Here is a 17,864-nt window from a genome sequence, read left to right as displayed (position 1 = left end):
TCAATAGAAGGGTTAGCTATCATTTTTATAGCACTTACGGCAGCTGTCATAAACTGCTTGGTTGTGTAACTCCTACTTCAATTTTCCCTATCCCTGCCACACTACAAGCTTCATGAGAAGAAGGAACTATGCCTACCTTTCTCCTTGCTCTAGTCTCAGGATCTTGTGTCTGACACAAAGGGGATGAATATTCAATATAAACTGATTGAATGAAGGAATGCATGATAAGAAAGTATGCTTGGGGCCATGATGAAGCATTTTCATTCTAACATCACCATCGATAAAATCATAATCCCGGATGATATCAGGTTTTATTTTTAGAGGTTCAGACAGTAGATCCTAAAGAGCGATAAAAGCTGGTCTCAAAACAGGGTGTTGTGGTAGAAAGGCACAGACTTTGAATTTAGACAGACCTGAGTCTCAAGTACTGTTAAATCACTTTCTATTTGCATGACCTTGGAGAGTTTCAGCAGTTCCAGCCCTCAGTTTCCCCATCCATAAAATGGGGATATGAGCATCTCTTTATGTTAGGTACTTCCTACTCCATAAGTTTACTAGTGTCAAGAACACAGACCCTAGTCTCAGTTCAGACCCACTCGAGCTGTTTATCTAACCCCTCTGTGCCTCAACACCTAACCGGGAATGTATGCATGTGACTGTATATTCTTTTCATATTTAATGAGGTAGGATATCATACATATAAAGGTTTGATACCCAGTCGATGTCTGTATTAGTGTCTTTACTTTTCTTTAATTTTCATCCAGAAAATTTTCATGCATGGGATCTTTATTTTCTCCTCATCTCCAAGGCGGGAGAAAACTTCAAGCTGTTTACTTTGGGGAAATTGAGCCATCCTTCGTGGTAGATACAATGTGCAGCTGGTTCAAGTTAAGAAAAGGCCCTTGGGCAAAACTGGAAAATTTGCCACTTTGGTGTTCCTGCCCTTTTGCCTCTTTCTTCATTCTTGCCTGATTCTTCCAGAAAGTCCTTCTCTTGTATCACGTTGGTTCCTGGCATTTTCTTCTCTCTGTCTTCTAAAGACGGAAGTAATTCTCACCACACTCTGAATTTTTCCTCATGTTGAAAAGAAATCCTAAGTACCTAGATAGGGGTGTCTGTTGCTTCTTGGCATTCTCGAAGCTCTTTAGTCACGTAAGCTACAGTGCTTTTTCCATTCCTTCCTGAATGACCGCTCATGTATTTTCCCCCACCAGCTCCCTGAAGGGTACCCTTAACAGTCAGTCAGGCGCATAGTAGGTGCTGGATAAAATGTGTGAAAGGCATACGTGAATGCATATGGGTAACTTTCTGATTATGTCCCTTCCAGAATGCCCAGAAGACTGACAGAAGTGTGCAGTGCCAGCTGTAAAGGGAGGAGGCTGGCTGCTTATTTAGAAATGAAACCAAACCCGCTGAGCAGCTCACCCTCCCTGTCTGCTTCCCTTTGGTGTCCTCTGGGGACGAAGGGGAGGGGGTTCGGAGCTCAGAGACCAGGAGGGCTGACAAGGTGCCCTCTTCAGCACTGAGTCAGCAACACCCAGCCCTGTGGACACAGGAAGATCCCGCTCTCAGGGGCTGAGTCACATGCGTAACTGGAATAGTTGTTTAGATCCGAATGAATTCCCAGAACCTCTCCAAGCCAACCAGCATGCACATGCTCTCTCCCTACCCTTAGAGCTTTCCAGCTTTGTGACTTAGCAGAAAGGAGGAGCTGGGCCTTTCTGGAAGGGAGGGGATGCAGGGGAGGAGGGTTCAGGGATCCTTCGGGGGGGGGGGGCAGGGTGGAGGTTAGGGGGCCCATTATCAAGCGCTGCAGGTGATTTCTGTGACTTTTTAAGTCTCCAAGAAGATGTAGAAAGACTGGCCAGCATGAATCCTGCAGAGATGGCACAGCTGTCCTGTCAACTGGGCAAGGTGTGGACCAGAGGCCTCGGCACCTCCCTGTGAGCAGTGAAGGTGTCAGTGGGTACTAAATGCCCTGGGTGCCAAGCAGGTTATCCTCTGCTGAAATGCCATTAGAGGTCTGTGTACCTTGGATGGAAACAAGATCCCTGAACTGCAGCCCTAGAAGCAGCAGCGTGGGGTGCGGGGGTGGGGGCTGGCAACTGAGGCACCTCGGGCCTGGTACCCAGTCTACGGGTTCGATCTTCTCAGCTGCTGGTGCGGAGCACAGCAGCTCCCAGAAATGCATGTTCTGAGCATTGCAGAAGCCCTCAGGGAGTGCCTTGTGCAAAATATTGGCACGCTTCAGAGCTTATGTTGCAGTATTTCTATCCTGAGCATGTCTGAAAAAGATCTCAGACTTCTAAGATTTTGCTCTGCCCTCCTTGATACCACACCCACTGTGAAAGGCCCACAGAGGCTGGGGTGCGGCCTCTGTTGCCGTATCACTCAGGCTCATGCTTGCTCTGGGGCAGGGGTTCCCAAACTTAAGCATCCATCAGAAGCAGCTGGAAGATGGATTGACACGAATTCCTGGGCCCTGCCCTCGGAGCTTCTGGTCCGGTAGGTCTTGGGTGGGGCCTGGAAATAGGCATTCCTAACAATTTCCCAGGAGAGGCTGATGCTTTGGTTCAGGGATGACCCTTTGGGAACCCTGCTCTCAGGTGAATGTTTTCTTGAGTGTATTTTAAATGTATCTTTGAATGTATTTTTAGGTCAAAGATCCATTTGAGAATCCTTGACAACCCATTTGATAGGCCTTGCCACCGCTTCCCAGAAAAAGCAATTACACAAATGCTGGAAAAAAAAAATGTAAAAACTTGATTATAATTTCAGGATTCGTCAGACTTGCACAAGTTTGTCCATGAACATCTAGGTTAAAAAGAACTCCTAATTCAGAGTCAAAATGGGAATTTGTAAGTGAAATGCAGAATCATTAAGTACAGGAAAGTGAATTTTATCAGTAAATTCAGGAAAGCGAAGTTTTATCAGTTTCATAGCAAACTGGTTGAATATTTGTTTTCTAAAACTAGACTACCTGGTTCAAACCCTGGCTCTGCTGTTTGCTTCAGTCTCTTCACTGTAGATGTGGGTTGATACTGGAGCCCAATTCACAGAGTTTTGTAAGGATTGGGTGAATTCATAAATGCAGAGTGTGTAGAGTAGAACCTGGCACGTAGTATACCTACACTAATTGTTCCTAATTACTTTAGCTGAGTTGAGGCCTATTGATTCAGCTTCCTGATATATTGCAAGCTCTCTCTTCCCATTCCAACATCCATGGTCCTAGGTTAGGTCCTGGCCATGTCTAGTCTGCCATTTTGCAATATCCTTCCAACGGCTCTCTTTATCCTGATTCTTACCCCTTCCATTGTATCTTCCACACAGCATCCAGAGGGAGCTTTCTAAAACCCATCTCATCCTGTCATTCCTCTGTGTAAAACCTTCCAAAGGCCCCTATCACTTCCAGGAGAAAGTCTGAGCTCTTGAGCACAGCACGTGGGGTCTGCCTTGATTCGGGCCTAGCCAGCTGTGGGCTTCATTGTTCAGTGCTTTCCTCTTTCTCCCTTCTGCTTCAGACAAAGGAAGCATAGCCTGATCCCAAGTATGCTACACTTTTCATACTCTCTGCCATAGGTCATAATGCTTACTCTGCCTCAAATGCCCTCAGCCCTCTTTGAGGCAGACTACTCAGGGATATTCTTCAAGACCCAGCTAGAGGAGCCTTTTTCCTGCCCCTTTCCCCCAATCCCAGGTAGAACTGTTCTCTCCCTTCTTTATGACCCGTGTCATTCCTTGAAGAGCACGCTTCCTCTATAGTTCAATGCACACACCTGTTCACGAGTCTATGGAAGACACTGCAAGTTATGCTCCTAATATCTGTGCTCATCTTCTGTAGTATAAGTCCATTTTCCAGACTTCTCTGTAGAGAGATAGGGTTCTAAATGCCAATTAAATTCCACAAACAGATGCACACATGTAAGATTTGGAAAAGTAGAAAAGAAACAAAGAAAATCTTGCTGTTTTAGATATTTTCTGCTGGCGAGCAGAGTTGTGCAGATAGGACACTTTTCTGCATTGTATTCCAGAAACTAGTCAACAGTGTCATGATTACCCAGAGTCAGTCTGAACAGCAGCACAACTTCCCAGTGCTGCCTTTCTGAATCCCTAGATTAAAAGTAAGTGATCTATTACAGATTCTAGAATCTAGAACTCATTATTCAATTTGGATCCTGCTGATTTCTACCTTCCTGATGGGGCAGCAGTAACAGGTCCCTCTGGAAGTCATTGCTGGAGCCTACAACCTACTCCTTCAGAAACTTGCTATGATTTTATTAGCATCTAATCCATATTAAAATCGTTTCTGCTTGAAATATCTAGAATGGCTCCCATTTCTTGAATTGAGCACTGAATGATAGTGTCTATCTCCCTCACCCTGCTGAGAGTTGCTATTAGTAGGCTAAGACCATGTCCTATTCATCCTTGCTAAGAGAGTCTTCTGGAAAATGAACCCCTTAAAAAAGTAGGTGGAGCCCCTAACCTGAGGTGGAGAGAGGCTTGATTGCCGGGGGTGCTGAGGCAGGTCATTTATTTGTGTTCACCAAGTGAGCTTTGAGGGAAAAGTGCTCTCAGACTAGCCAACCAACAAACATGTCGCCACCACTCCAGTAACAAAGAATGGGCAGTGCCAGCTTTGAAACAGGAGACTCAGGCCCTACTTCTCACTGTGGGATGGTACTCTTCTCTACAGAGACCCCTGGGCCCTGAGGAGAACCACAGAGAGGCCACGAGAGATTGAAGGGGAAGAGACTGGGTAGTTCCAAACAGTTGGCTTGTCAGAATGCTTCAGGAAAAATGTAAAGAATGGAGAAAACAAGTACTGGTTGGCACTCCCTCAGGGTCTCAGGCAAGTGTGGCTGGAGACTAGAGGGGTTGGCTGTGTGAGGTACAGACATGTGGAATGAGGGGCCTCATCAGTGCAAAAATCTAAAAAGCAGACAGTGGGAAACCTGTGAGCTTCGGAAATCAGACCAACTCATGATCAAACCCATGTCTGTTGCTAATTTCTGGGGCCTGAGACAAATTCTTTAAACTCCATGAGCCTCTGTCCCCTTGCTCATAAATTGGAGATTAAAACCTATCTCAAAGCATCAGCCGCCCTGCACAGGGAGGAACTGCCACGTGGTCAGCTCTCCACAAGCTCCTTCAGAGCCTCTGTTTCCTGCCACCCCTTAAACCTGGCCTTGTTTTCTTTCTATTGTTAACACTTTGCTCTTCAAAATCATTAATTTAGTGTTTTGTTTTCTAATTATGGGGCCCAAAGGTAAGGCACTGAGGTTTGTGAGAAGGGTGATTTCTCAATCCATTCATTTTGTTTGAAGAGGCAGAGGGCAGGAAATCAGATTCCCGGAAGTTTTTTGATTGCAGAGAGGATGGGAGGTAGGAGGGAGCCTTTCCAGGAAGACTGCTCCTGCCAGCTGGGGAGAGAGTGCAGAACTTGGCCTTGCCTTCCCTGTGTAATCATGTTGTCCATGCTCATCAGTGGGGCTATTAGCATTTGAGTCTAAGCCAGTCTTCCTGTGGTATCCCGGAGGACTCTGGATTTAATGCAATGTCTCCTTCCACATGCCCTTTGTAATCTACCTCAGGTTTATTGCTATGCATTTCTTCACCAAAAGGACCAGCAGTTTTCCACTTAGTGAGAGAGATGGCTATCTCAGATATGTCACCAGTCTTTCATCAAGATACACCACCTTTCCTTGGGGTAGAGAATACCATAAGTTCTTTAGGAAAGGCCTAGGCCCTGAAACACTGGGAAGGCTGTGGATCCTTTTGATGAGTCTTTGACATTCCATGTGCCCCTCAGCATCTCCTACCAAGCCAGCAGTTAGGTTCCTCGAGGGCAGGTAAGACTAAGGGAAGAGACCTCACAAGAATTCATCTATTCCCTGGGACAATGGTAGTGATGAGCCTCCTTACGTAGACAGCAACCACAGGGGAATCTAGACAGAAGCCTGTTTGGGAGTAGCAGTCAGAATTCAGGAGGAAATTGCCATGAGTGGGTACCTATTAGATGTCCAACAGGGGATTTTGTAGCTCCTGCAGACTGGACATGAAGCAGTTAAACTGGCCTATTCTGAGCTCTTCTGTAGCCAGCGGGAATATTTGATGTTCCTACACAGGAAGCATGTCCTAGAGTGAATAATTCCCACACAGCAGGGGAGCCTTTTTGCAGGTTGAGCCCCACCTGGAAGATGCTCTTTTCTTGTCACAGAGCCAGGGGCAATAGCTGTGGGCCTCTCTCCTGCCCTGCGCCCCACCCCCCCACCCCGCAGGAGCACAGCACAAGCAGCTCAACTCTGGTGGAGACTGATGCTCAGAGTGCAGGGTAGAGATCCACAGGGCTCCTTCTGTGCTTTGTGGACAATGGAGGAAAACAAATCCCCTCATTAGATGTTGATGACTGTGTCTATAAGCCCCTGCACAGAGAGACTGGGAATTCTCTGCCATTGCTTTACAAAATAACCCACATGGAAGGGACCATGGTTTTGTCTACCTGAGCAGGATGTAGACAGGGAGGGACCCAGAAAGGCCTGAGGACGGTGTAAAAACAGGATGACCAAGAAGAGGAGCCTGGGTTCCCTGCTCCCTGGTGAGTGACTAGTACCACAGTGGGTATTGGGGTATAACATCAGATGTGTGTGAATGATCTACCTCTTTTGCAAACTGTGTATATTATGCACACAGAAGGGAAGGAGAAAGAAAGAAAAAAGGGAAATAAGACACCACTCCGATATCCTTCTACAGGGATATCTGGCCTTGAGGGTATTCTAATAATTCTTACAATCAAAATTCTCATAAGTAGTCTCCTTTTTAGTACATGGCCATAACAAGGGTTCTTCCCATTGTTTCATGCCACTCATTTAAGAAGAGTGTTTTTTTCATTGTCTGTAGAAACAGTAGGAGATAGATAGGGTCACCAGGTTCATTTTACAGACAAATGAACTGGCGTGCAGGGGCATGAGTTGCACTGCCCAAGGCAACTTGACTTACCAAAGAGCGAGCTAAAATGCAAGTACAGATAGACCTGATTATTTCTAAACCTGTGCCCTATCTACTAAACCATGTTCATCTCCTTCATCTGTGTTCTAATCTGTCGAATGTCTTCTTAGAGAAAAAAGAAGCTGACTCCAGAGGGAAGAAATAGGACCAAACAAAACAAAACAAAGTTTAAATAAATATAAAGAATTCAATAAAAAATTAAAGGAATAAATGTTTGTCAATAGAGGCATTTTGACAGAGAGGAGATATAGATGGCAAATAAGCACATGAAAAGATTTTCAACATCATTAATTAAAACCACCATGAAAAACTTCTGCATGACAACTAGAATGGCTACAGTTAAAAAGATCGATCATATCAAAAGTTGATGAGGATATAGAGCAACTGGAACTCTCAAATATTGCTGGGGAGAATGTAAAATAATACTACTGCTTTGAAAAACTTCTGGACAGTAATTAAAAAGTTGAACTTCCACCTACATTCCATCCAGCCTTTGCTCCCCAAGATATTTATTGAAATCAAAGTGTATGTTCACACAAAGACTTGACCATGACTATTCACAGTAGCTGTACTAACCCTGTTTTGTGTACTATGACACATAGTATCCATTCAATGAAATAATAGTTAGAAACTAAAAAGGACAAATGATTGACATACTCTAAATCATGAATCTCACAATTTTGCTGAATGAAAGAAGGCAGGCAGAAAAAATACATACTGTAAATGCTGACTGCAGGCCAGTCCAAAAAATGCAAACCATTCCATAATGACAGAAAGCATAAGAGTGGTTGCCTGAGGGTGGGGAAGAGAGGGAGAAGAGACCGATTACAAAGAGATAGGAGGAAAACGGAAGGAGGAAGTGATGACTCTGTTCCTTATTTGAATTGTAGTGATGTTCTCATGAGTGTAAACATATCTCAAAACTTGTTGATTTGTACTGGTTATTTTATGTCAACCGAACCTCAAAAAAATCAGTGCCAAGAAGATGCAGAGGTAGGAGGTGGGGGGAGGAGGAGGAAGCAAAATCCAGGAAGGTAAGTAACCTAAAAACAAATGTAATGGTGAGGAACCCAAGCCATATATCCAAATCTCAGCTCAACTTTAAACAAGGCACTTAACTACCCCTGTTAAATGCAGATAATAATCGTACCTACTTCATAGGTTAGTTGGGACACTTAAATGAGTCATGCACATAAACCCTGAGACCACTGCCTGGCATTTAGTGAGGATTTAATAAGCATTAGCTATTATTATTGCAGAAATCATCTCATTTCATCCAAAGGCAACCTTTCCAGCTGATAAATTCAGAGGTGAAATGCCAGGCCAGTGATTTCCAAGCTCAGCTTTTCTGGTGAATGCCAATTCCTCCCCTTGAACATAGCTCCCTATGGTTCCTTGAGATTTTGCAAACTAAAAGTTAAATAATGTACTTAATTGTCTCATATACTCATTACTCAAAGGTCAGGCAAATAAAGGATAGCAAGACTCACCTAGTGTGGGTGGGAGAAGCAATAAGACACTCAATGGGCTGGAGCACCATTTGAATTCAGTTGGGCCACTCACTCTCACGGATTATCTATTTGTTCCTTGAACCAGCCATTCTAGATTCACTGGGTTCTACCAACTAGGCCAGTGTTAATCCACATTGAAATTGAAAGTAGAATTGAGGGGTTCCAGGATAGGGGCTGTACCACCTTGGTAGTTCATTTCTGTTTGAGTCGTGAACATGAACTCAGAGTTGCTTTCAGGGTTGAACACCGGCCTCTGTGTATTAGGCTTGAGCATTTCTTACGGGACAACTTTTAAGTCCTTTCTTAGCCCAGCCTATTAATTACACAAGGTTAGAGCAGGGAGGATGCAGGAGAGACTCAGTTGCTGGTAATGAACACCAGAGATCTTTCTAAAATTGTACTTTGAATTTGGACCTCTCTTTGGTAGCATGGATTTCCCCCAATTTGGGGGACTTTGCCCATAGGTCTAAATCTTTACTTATTGGCCTCTGCCTTTGAGTTTGAAGAATAATCTTCTGGAGCTGTGAGGCAAACCTCCTTTTTCCTAACACTATGGTTCCTCTCTCAACATCACTGCTCCCCCAGATGTGCATTTCCTACTTTCCCAGACAGAGAGGCATAGGTGAGCTTCTTAGAAGCATCTTGAACCATCAGGCCTCCTGGGTTCTTCTAAATCCTCCCAATACCCAGTAGGCTGATCGGTGCACAATTTAAGGCTATATTCTTAAGGCACCTGATTATCTGATTCCACAGGTTCAAATTGCTAACTACAGATAGAAAGAAATTAATTCTCCAAACAAAGCTATAAACCTGCCCGGTTCTTCTCTATGTGCTATCAGATGGGCCCAAATCACTAACGTACTAGAAGAAGGTAGCCACATGTAGCAATACTTGGACATTTTTCTACCAGTCCTCCTAAAGTTCCTAATTGGTGAGCAATGGTCTGAGTTCTCTCAGACAACTGATAATTTTTTAACCAACTGTTTTCCTACCACCAAGTGAGGATTGCTGATATCCCAGCCCTTTATGGCAGAGTCCCTACAACTCCATGCTCTTTCCCAACTCAGCTTCACATTCAGGGATGTGCTCGTTGCAACTTCTCCCTTTCTGTGCCCATTCCTGTAGCTGTTGGCACTCTTTTGGTTAGCAGTGACAAAGATCCATCTCAGACAAGCTTAGGCAAAGAGATGCTACTTGGAAGGATATGGGAGATCCCACATGATTGTAGGGGGAAAGTGTAAGACTTCTGAGTTGCAGTGACCTGACCGGCTCTGTCCACTGCTCAAGGCCCCATACCTGTTGGATGTTGAATGAGTAAGAGATCAAACAGCACCAAGGACAGAGTTGCCACCTGGCCATGACAGTAGCTGAAACCAGACCTTGACAGGGGAGCTTGGGGCTAGCTCCCCAGTCCATTTATTTAGAACATCCCTGCCCCATCATCTCCATGGACTGTCCGCAGGAAGCCAGGTTCTTACTCAGCCCTCCTTCCTTGGGGGAAGGGTTGAGTGTTCCAGCAGTGGGTGCTGAGTGTGGTCAGTCACAACTGCCCTCTGACAACTGCTAAATGGGGCCCTGGGATTCAGTCCCTCTTCCAGTGGTTGAACTGGCTTTGCATCAATGCAGGTGCTGGTGGAGGACAGTGAGAGAGACAGTGGAGAGAGGGAAAGGGGAGACAGAAAGAAGGAGGAGGAGGAGGAGGAGAAGGTGGGAAGAGAGAGGAGGGGAGGGGGAGAGGAAAACAGATATTATGAAAGAGAAACAGAGAGCCAAATGCTTTTGAGGTCCTTGTCCCAGACCACTGCCAGGCTCAGTGGAATGCCTATACTTCGGTTCCATGAGATACTCCTTATTCCTGTAACAGTTTGCCTTCATTCATATAAGCTCGTTCAATTTCCTTTCTGACACTTATGTTTTTAGGTTTGGGGTTTTTTTTTTTTAAGATTTTATTTATTTATTTGCCACAAAGAGAGCAAGAGGAAGAGAGAGAGCACGAGTACACAGGCAGGGGGGGATCCTGATGAGGGACTTTATCCCAAGACCGCGGGATCATGACCTGAGGCGAAGGCAGACACTTAACTGACTGAGCCACCCAGGTGTCCCCTTTCCTGACACTTTCAACCAACAGGTCTCTCCCACCGATAAAAAAACGAACACTGCGAGTCCCAGAAGTAGACAGATGAGCCTGTCTGTGAGCAGATAGACAGTAAGCCCCACGGATTTTATTACTCCTTCACTCCTGAAAAGTACAGCAAATCTGACAAAAATACTTTTCACTGCAGATAACAGAATAAAACTAATAAAACTAATAAAAGACAGGCAGCTCCCAGGTCTGTTGCAATCCCTGAGAGTGTCACCAAGCATTCAGCCATCCCCAGCTTCCTGGTTTTCTATCTTGGTGCTTTTGATCATAAAAGGCCACTATAGCTCTTGGCATCCTGACCATTCAGTGGCAAACCGCAAGGGATATGCTTGTCCCCCATTGTATGACAGGCCTGGTTACTTCCTGTCCCACCACTGGCCTCCTTCAAGGCCCATTCAGTAAGCAACTGTGATTTTAGGAGAGAAGCCCAGGATGGAGATGAAAATCTGGGATGAATCTGAGTCCTCGTTTCTCCTTATACCTCATTTTACCTCGGAAGAGTCACTGAGGCTTTCTGCTTCTCAATTTCCAACAAAGAGGAAAATAGTTATCCTTAGTGGTTACAAAAAGCAAATGAGATAACATATATAAACGCATCTCGTTTAATACCTTAGAACTTACAAGTTTCTCAAAGAATCTCCCTTTCTTCCTTCCTGCATATCCTACTTCCCCTAGGGGAGAAAGTACAAGAAAGTCAGCTCAGAAAAAACCATGGACATTGCAATCACAGATGTTATTTTAAGTCCTGACTCTGCCATTATTAATTATCTGACTTCGGCAAATTAATTCTCCTTACTCACTGGCGAATATTTATTGGGCACTTATTACATGCCAGTCACTATCCTGCCTGCTGGGGATACTTGAATGAATAAGAAAGACATAGTTCCTGCTCTTTAAAGCTTATATTCTAATTTGCTCATATGTTAGGTAGAAGTAATAATACTTTACCTTCTATTATTGCTGTAAGGGAAACAATTCATGAAGAATATCCAGTGAACAGTAGATGCTCAATAAGTGCTGATTCTCTTCCCTCCTTCCCTTTCTTAGGCATGATAGGACGCGGAAAAGGTATTGGGTTGGATTTCAGAACCTTGGCATTCTCTCCAAGCCCTGCTGTTCACTAGCTGTGTGATCTCAGGTGAATGCCTTAAGCTCTCTGGGTCTCAATTCTGTCCTCCATAAAATAAGAGCACTGTATGAAACAATTCGTAAGGTAATTTTCAGTTTGCATGATATTCTCTATTTCTTTTTTTTTCATTTCATTTTATTTCTTTTCAGTGTTCCAGAATTCATTGTTTATGCACCACACCCAGCATTCCATGCAATACGTGCCCTCCTTAACACCCACAACCAGGCCCTCCCGACCCCCACCCCCCTCCCCTCCAAAACCCTCAGTTTGTTTCTCAGAGTCCACAGATATTCTGTATTTCATAAAAGCAATCGCTCATCATCATGTATCATGGCAGAGTGAGTATATCAGGATGTGTAATAATTTAAAAACAAATTTATAACTGACATTCATCAAGGACTTACCAGGTCCAAGCCCTATGGTACAACTCTGTGCATTTTGCTTTAACGCCACAATGACTTTAAGAGACAGGTATCGTTATCTTCATCTTTTATGAGTAATCTGAGCCTCAGAGGAGTAACTTGACCAGGGTTACCCATCTTGCCAGAGGCAAAAGTGGTATTGGTATCCACAGCTGTCTGAGTCTAGACACAGCTGCCATGAGGCTGTGAGGAGCTTGTTGTAAGACTGTTGAAACGTTGTTAGTGATTCCATAAATGAACCAGCCTGTCATGTCAGGAAGGAGTGCCTCCTGCATGGTTGGTCCAGGGCAAGGCACAGCCCATAAGTCTGGCCCCCTTCTGCATCCCAGTTCCTATTCCTGCCTCTTGCAGAGCTGCCTCTCCCTGATCCATTTCTGGGGATGGGTCCATGTGATGGATGGGAAACCAAACATTATTGTTCAGGAATGATGTTTTTCAAATTGGACATCTGCTGCTTGTTTATATGGGAGTTTGGCAAGGGTTTCAGTTCGTCATGGTGGTCAGACCTAGAGAAAATAATTAGGTGGTCATGGCAACCAACATCCCCAGGCACACCACAGTGATGCTAAGGAGGGAGCTCTGAATGGTGTCCAGACGTCCACTCTGCCATGAGCGCTCTGGCCTTGGTTCCTAAGCAGGGCCTCTGCAACTTCAGTTCTAAAATTCTCTCAATAAGAGAGTGAAGTATTTAATTCCATACTGAAAAATCTAGGTCCTGAGATCCAACGAGTACTTGGAGAAGTGGCACGGAGACCAAAATTTATATGAATCTGAGGAAGACCAAGGAGGGGTGCAGATATTCACAAGTAAAATGTCCACTAAGTCCCGGGGATGATGACGTGCTTTATACCATTCCATCTGTTAAATCCTCACAATGCCCTTTAGTGGCTAGAGCAAGAACCTAGGCTTAGGGACGTGGACTGCCTTGCCTACGATCCCATAGCTATTTAGTAAATGAACGAGAACTTGAACTTGGCCTGGCTGGCCCTAAAGCTTTGTTACAGCACCCATACTCAGCTGTCATCAGAACCCTTCCTAAGGTTGTTCTCTGCTAAAGGTGGTGTTAGGGCAGCGTGAGAGGTAAGATGAACCAGTCCTGACGGTCGTGTCCTCTCCCCTCCATTGCCTAACTTGGTGGGATTCAGCCCTTTGATGTATACATGACCAACCCTAGCCTGGGCTGTACAGTTTTCCTCACCCCAGGTATTTTAGATCCATCTTCTCTCTACTGTGCTTCTGCGGAGCCTGAGGTAGTACATTGCAGGTGAGTCTGAGTTCAACTCTGTATCTGTTTGCCTTATTGAAAAAAAAAAAAATGACAGAATGTGTAAGATGCGCTCTAATTCCTGGATCATGTATCTTTCCTCTGACTCAGAAGTTGGATTGCTTCTTGCATTGTAGATCTTTGAAAATTTCTGCTCCCCAGGGGCAGGTTCAGAAAAATCTCAGTTTTCAGAGTGCCTGGGTGGCTCGGTCAGTTAAGCATCTGACTCCTGATTTGGCACAGGTCATGATCTCAGGGTTACAAGAGTGAGCCCCTGTCAGGCTCTAGGCTCAGCAAGGAGTCTGCTTGAAAATTCTGTCCTTCTCCCTCTGCCTCTCCCCACCTTGTACCCACTCTCTCTCTCTCAAATAAATAAATGAAATATTTAAAAAAGAAAAAAATCCCATTCTTCAGTGATTTTTCTCCCCTTCCACTATTCCTGTAATTCTTATAGAGTCTCATGAGATTATTATATACCTTTGTTTGGTGAGGCAAGTTATCTAGCACTCAATGCCCAATATGCTTTAGGAATAGGAAATTCCAATATTCCCTAATACAAGAATCAGATGACCTGCCTTTCAGTCCCCTTTCTGCCACTAATCAGCCCTGTGACCTTGGGAAGTCACTAGAATTTTGACATGAGTGAAAAAAGAGGTCAAACTACTGCTGGAATTTTACTTGAAGTCTTTCAATGTTAAGATTTGGTAATTCAAGCTTTCCTTCTCATAAACAAAATCTCAGTTTCCAATGGAAAGTTAAAATTGTTCAACCTGCTCCTCACTTCACAATAAACAGTGTCACCTCTCAAGCTGATACAAATTCATAGACTTCTACCTTGGGCTTTTGGGTTTTCCACCTCACATTTCCTGGGTTCTCAGGAGATCATCTCTGGGTTTTCTGAGAGTTGTCTTTCTTTCTCTTCTGATGGGCAAATGCTGGGTAAAGGACAAGTAGAGATGATGGTGCCAATGAAAAAAGTAAACAAGTTAAATGATACGTGTAAGAGAGTGAAAGCAAGCTTTGGCTGGGTCAGGCTGCCCTCATTATTACTACATTCCACCGTGCTTCGGCTACACTCAATGAGGGCAGAATAGGAAGAACACAGCCTGCAGATCTGGCTCTATCAATGTCAGTAGCTGCTTGATCTTGGGCAAGTCATGTAACCCCGCCAAGCATCAGTGTCTTTTTCCATTAAATGCAGATAATGATACCTTGTTGTGAGGATCAGTGATAAGATAGACAAAACATGGGGCATTGCAATTTAGAGGTGCATATTGATATATTTATAGATGCATTGACCTGATATCTGGCATCTTCTTCAAAGTAATTGGGGCGATGGTCAACTGATTTTTGACAAGGGAGCCAAGACAATTCAAGAGTCTTTTGATTATTCTCTTCAACAAATAGTGTGGAGGCAACTGGATATCCACATGAAAAGAATGAAGTAGGACCCCTATCACACCATCTATAAAAAAGTAACTCAAAATGGATCAAACTCCTAAATATAAGGGCTAAAACTATAAAACTCTTAGAAGAACACATAGGTGTAAACCTTTGTGATATTGAATGAGGCAACTGTTACTTAACTATAAAACCACAAATATAGCAACAAGAGAAAACAATTGGTTAACTTGGACTTTTTTAGAGTTAAGAACATTTGTGCTTCAAAGGATACGATCCAGAAAGAGAAAAAATGACCTGCAGAGTGGAAGAAAATACTGAGAAATTATATATCTGATAAGGGACTTCTATATTGACTATATAAAGAACTTTTGTATCTCAATAATAAAAAGATAAACAACCTAATTTAAAAAGGGTAAATGATCTGAATAGGTATTTTTCTAAAAAAAGAGAAACAAATGACTGATAAGCACATGAAGAAAAAGCTCAACATCCCTTAGCCATTAGGGAAATGTGAATTAAAACAACAAGGATACAGAATTATTGTTAGGGCAGTATAAATACTCTGTATGATACTCTAATGATGAATATATGTCATTAGACATTTGTCCAAATGCATAGAATGTACAATATAAGAATAAACTAATGCAAACTTTGGGGGATTGTTACATGTCAATACAGATTCATCAGCTGTAACAAATGCACTGCTCTGGAGGAGAATGTTAATAATTGAGATGCATTGCATGTGTGAGGACAGAAGGTATATGGGGAATTATACCTTCCTCTTAATTTTGAGAAACTAAAACCACACTAAAAAATGAAAGCCTTAAGAAAATTTTAAAAAATTAAAAATTGAAAATTGAAAAATAAATAAAACTAATTAAAAGAGTTGGGGAAGGGGCACCTAGGTGGCTCCGTCGGTTAAGCATCTGCCTTCAGATCAGGTTATGATCCTGGGGTCTTGGGATCCAGCCCCACATTGGGCTCCCTGTTCAGCGAGGAGCTTGCTTCTCCCTCTCCCTCTCCCCACTCATGCTTTCTCTGTCTCTCTCAAATAAATAAATACAATCTTTTAAAAAAGTGTTGGGGAAGATGTGGAGAAATTGGCATCCTTATACACTGCTGGTGGGAATGTAAAATTATGCAACTGCTATGAAAACCAGTCTGGCAATTTTTCAAAAAGTTGACTATAGGGTTATTGTGCAACCCAGAAATGCCTCTCCTAGGTATATACCAAAGAGAAATGAAAGCATACATCCACTGGTACAAGAATGCTCTTGTACACCAATGTTCTTAGTAGCATTGTTTAAAATAGTTAAAAAGATGGAACTCAAACATCCATCAACTGATGAATAGAAAATGTACTAGATGTATACAGTGGAGTATAATTGGGCAATGAAATGAAGTATTGATATATGCTACAAGATGCATGAACCCCAAAAGCATTATGCTAAGTAAAAGAAGCTAGTCACAGAAAATTACATATTGTATAATTCCATGTATATAAAATATCTGTAACAGGCAAATTCCTAACAGGCAAAGCAGATGAGTGGTTGCCCTGGGGGAGGGGGTAGGGGGATGCAGGGTCAGAGGGTGATAGATGAGGTTTCTTTTTGGGGTGACAAAATGTCCTAAAATCAATTGTGATGATGGTGGCACAATTCTATGAATATACTAAAAACCATTGTGTTGCATGCTTTAAATAGGTGAATTGTACAGTATGTGAGTTATGTCTCAGTAACATTGTTATTTGAAACAATGATAACATGGGCTGGAGGGTTTGGGAAAGAGTGAGAGAGAAAACAGTGGAAACAAGATCAGGATTTGATTGTGGTGAAGCTGGTTGACAGGTGCACAGGAGTTCATTACACGAATTTTCCTACTTTTGTAGGGACAAATTTTCTATAATAAAATTCATTTTATTTTGAAATTTTCTATAATAAAAATAAATTTAAATAAATGAAACAGTAAGACATATCTGACTGGCAATAAATGGCACTATTATTATTCACAGAACCAAGTGGTGAATTTGAGAATTTAAGCATATTCCCCTAAATAACCCACTGTCCCTCTGACAGTGTTTCTTTAACTTGTCTAAATTCCTTTTGCAGGAATTTAGGCAAGTTGTGCAACCCAGAGAATGTCTTTTGCAGGAGTCAGAACTTTTCTCCCCATCATGGCTCCATGGGCGCAGACACACAGCTGGGCACAGACATGAAACTGGCCTCTAACCCCTGACTCATTCCCTTCGTCCCCTCGTGGCCAATCAGTCACCCACTCTGGCCAATTTTCCTTCTGAATGATGGAATCTTATCTTTACCCACCTTTCATAGCCATCACCACCTACCTAAACTAGGGCCTTGAAAGATTCTACCCAAGCTACAGCAACAGCTGGTCCTCCCACAGGAGGACCTCCTTGCCACTCCGGAGTCTTACACCCTTCTGTCCTACACAGCAGATTCTTTGTGTGTATATCCTTACATGTTTGTCTCCCCTGCTAAAAAATTTACAGGTTGTCTATTTCTTATGGCATGAACTCTTCATTTTTCTATCTGGATTCCTATCATCCAACGTTACCCTGTGAATCCAAACTTCTTTCTCACCATTTCGTAATTTGTACTCAGTGCCCTGCTGTAACTTCCATCCTCTGTGTTCATATAGGCATACATGTGCTTCAAGGGATGTGAAGCTTTTTTTTTTTAAGATTTATTTATTTATTTTAGAGAGAGAAAGCATGAGTGGGAGGGGGCAGAGGGACAGGGAGAGAGAATCTCAAGTGGGCACCATGCTGAGCCCAGAGCCTGATGCAGGGCTTGAACTCAAGACCCTGAGTTCATGACCTGAGCCGAAACCAAGTTGGAGGCTTAACCAACTGCACCACCCATGTGCCCAAGTAAGATGAATCTTAATTAGTTTTATACAATTATGTTATTCCCTTTTTCTTCCCAGGGATTGATTTAAGAATGAGCATGTGATGAAATGCTGAGCA

At 43.3% G+C, this 17,864-nt stretch overlaps 1 protein-coding gene and 1 long non-coding RNA gene across 3 annotated transcripts in view; one reads left to right on the top strand and one right to left on the bottom strand.

Annotated features, from left to right (window-relative positions):
* The window catches only part of FGGY (FGGY carbohydrate kinase domain containing), a 520,049-nt gene that overhangs the window by 2,585 nt on the left and 499,600 nt on the right, over positions 1-17,864 (top strand). The window lies entirely within an intron of this gene.
* LOC116567096 overlaps positions 1-17,864 on the bottom strand; it is a 42,601-nt gene that overhangs the window by 12,042 nt on the left and 12,695 nt on the right. The window contains exons 3-5 of one of the 2 annotated variants that reach the window (XR_004276100.1): positions 14,309-14,409; positions 11,608-11,851; positions 11,269-11,330 (exon numbers count right to left, since the gene is read on the bottom strand). This is a non-coding gene — a long non-coding RNA (uncharacterized LOC116567096). The remainder of the gene's footprint in view (positions 1-11,268; positions 11,331-11,607; positions 11,852-14,308; positions 14,410-17,864) is intronic. The other variant, XR_004276101.1, reaches the window with a different exon arrangement.

The sequence above is a fragment of the Mustela erminea genome, chromosome 10 (genome assembly GCF_009829155.1).
Source record: "Mustela erminea isolate mMusErm1 chromosome 10, mMusErm1.Pri, whole genome shotgun sequence".
Taxonomy (NCBI): domain Eukaryota; kingdom Metazoa; phylum Chordata; class Mammalia; order Carnivora; family Mustelidae; genus Mustela; species Mustela erminea.
The sequence above is the reverse complement of the archived record's forward strand: the minus strand, read 5'-3'. Positions and strand labels throughout refer to the sequence as shown.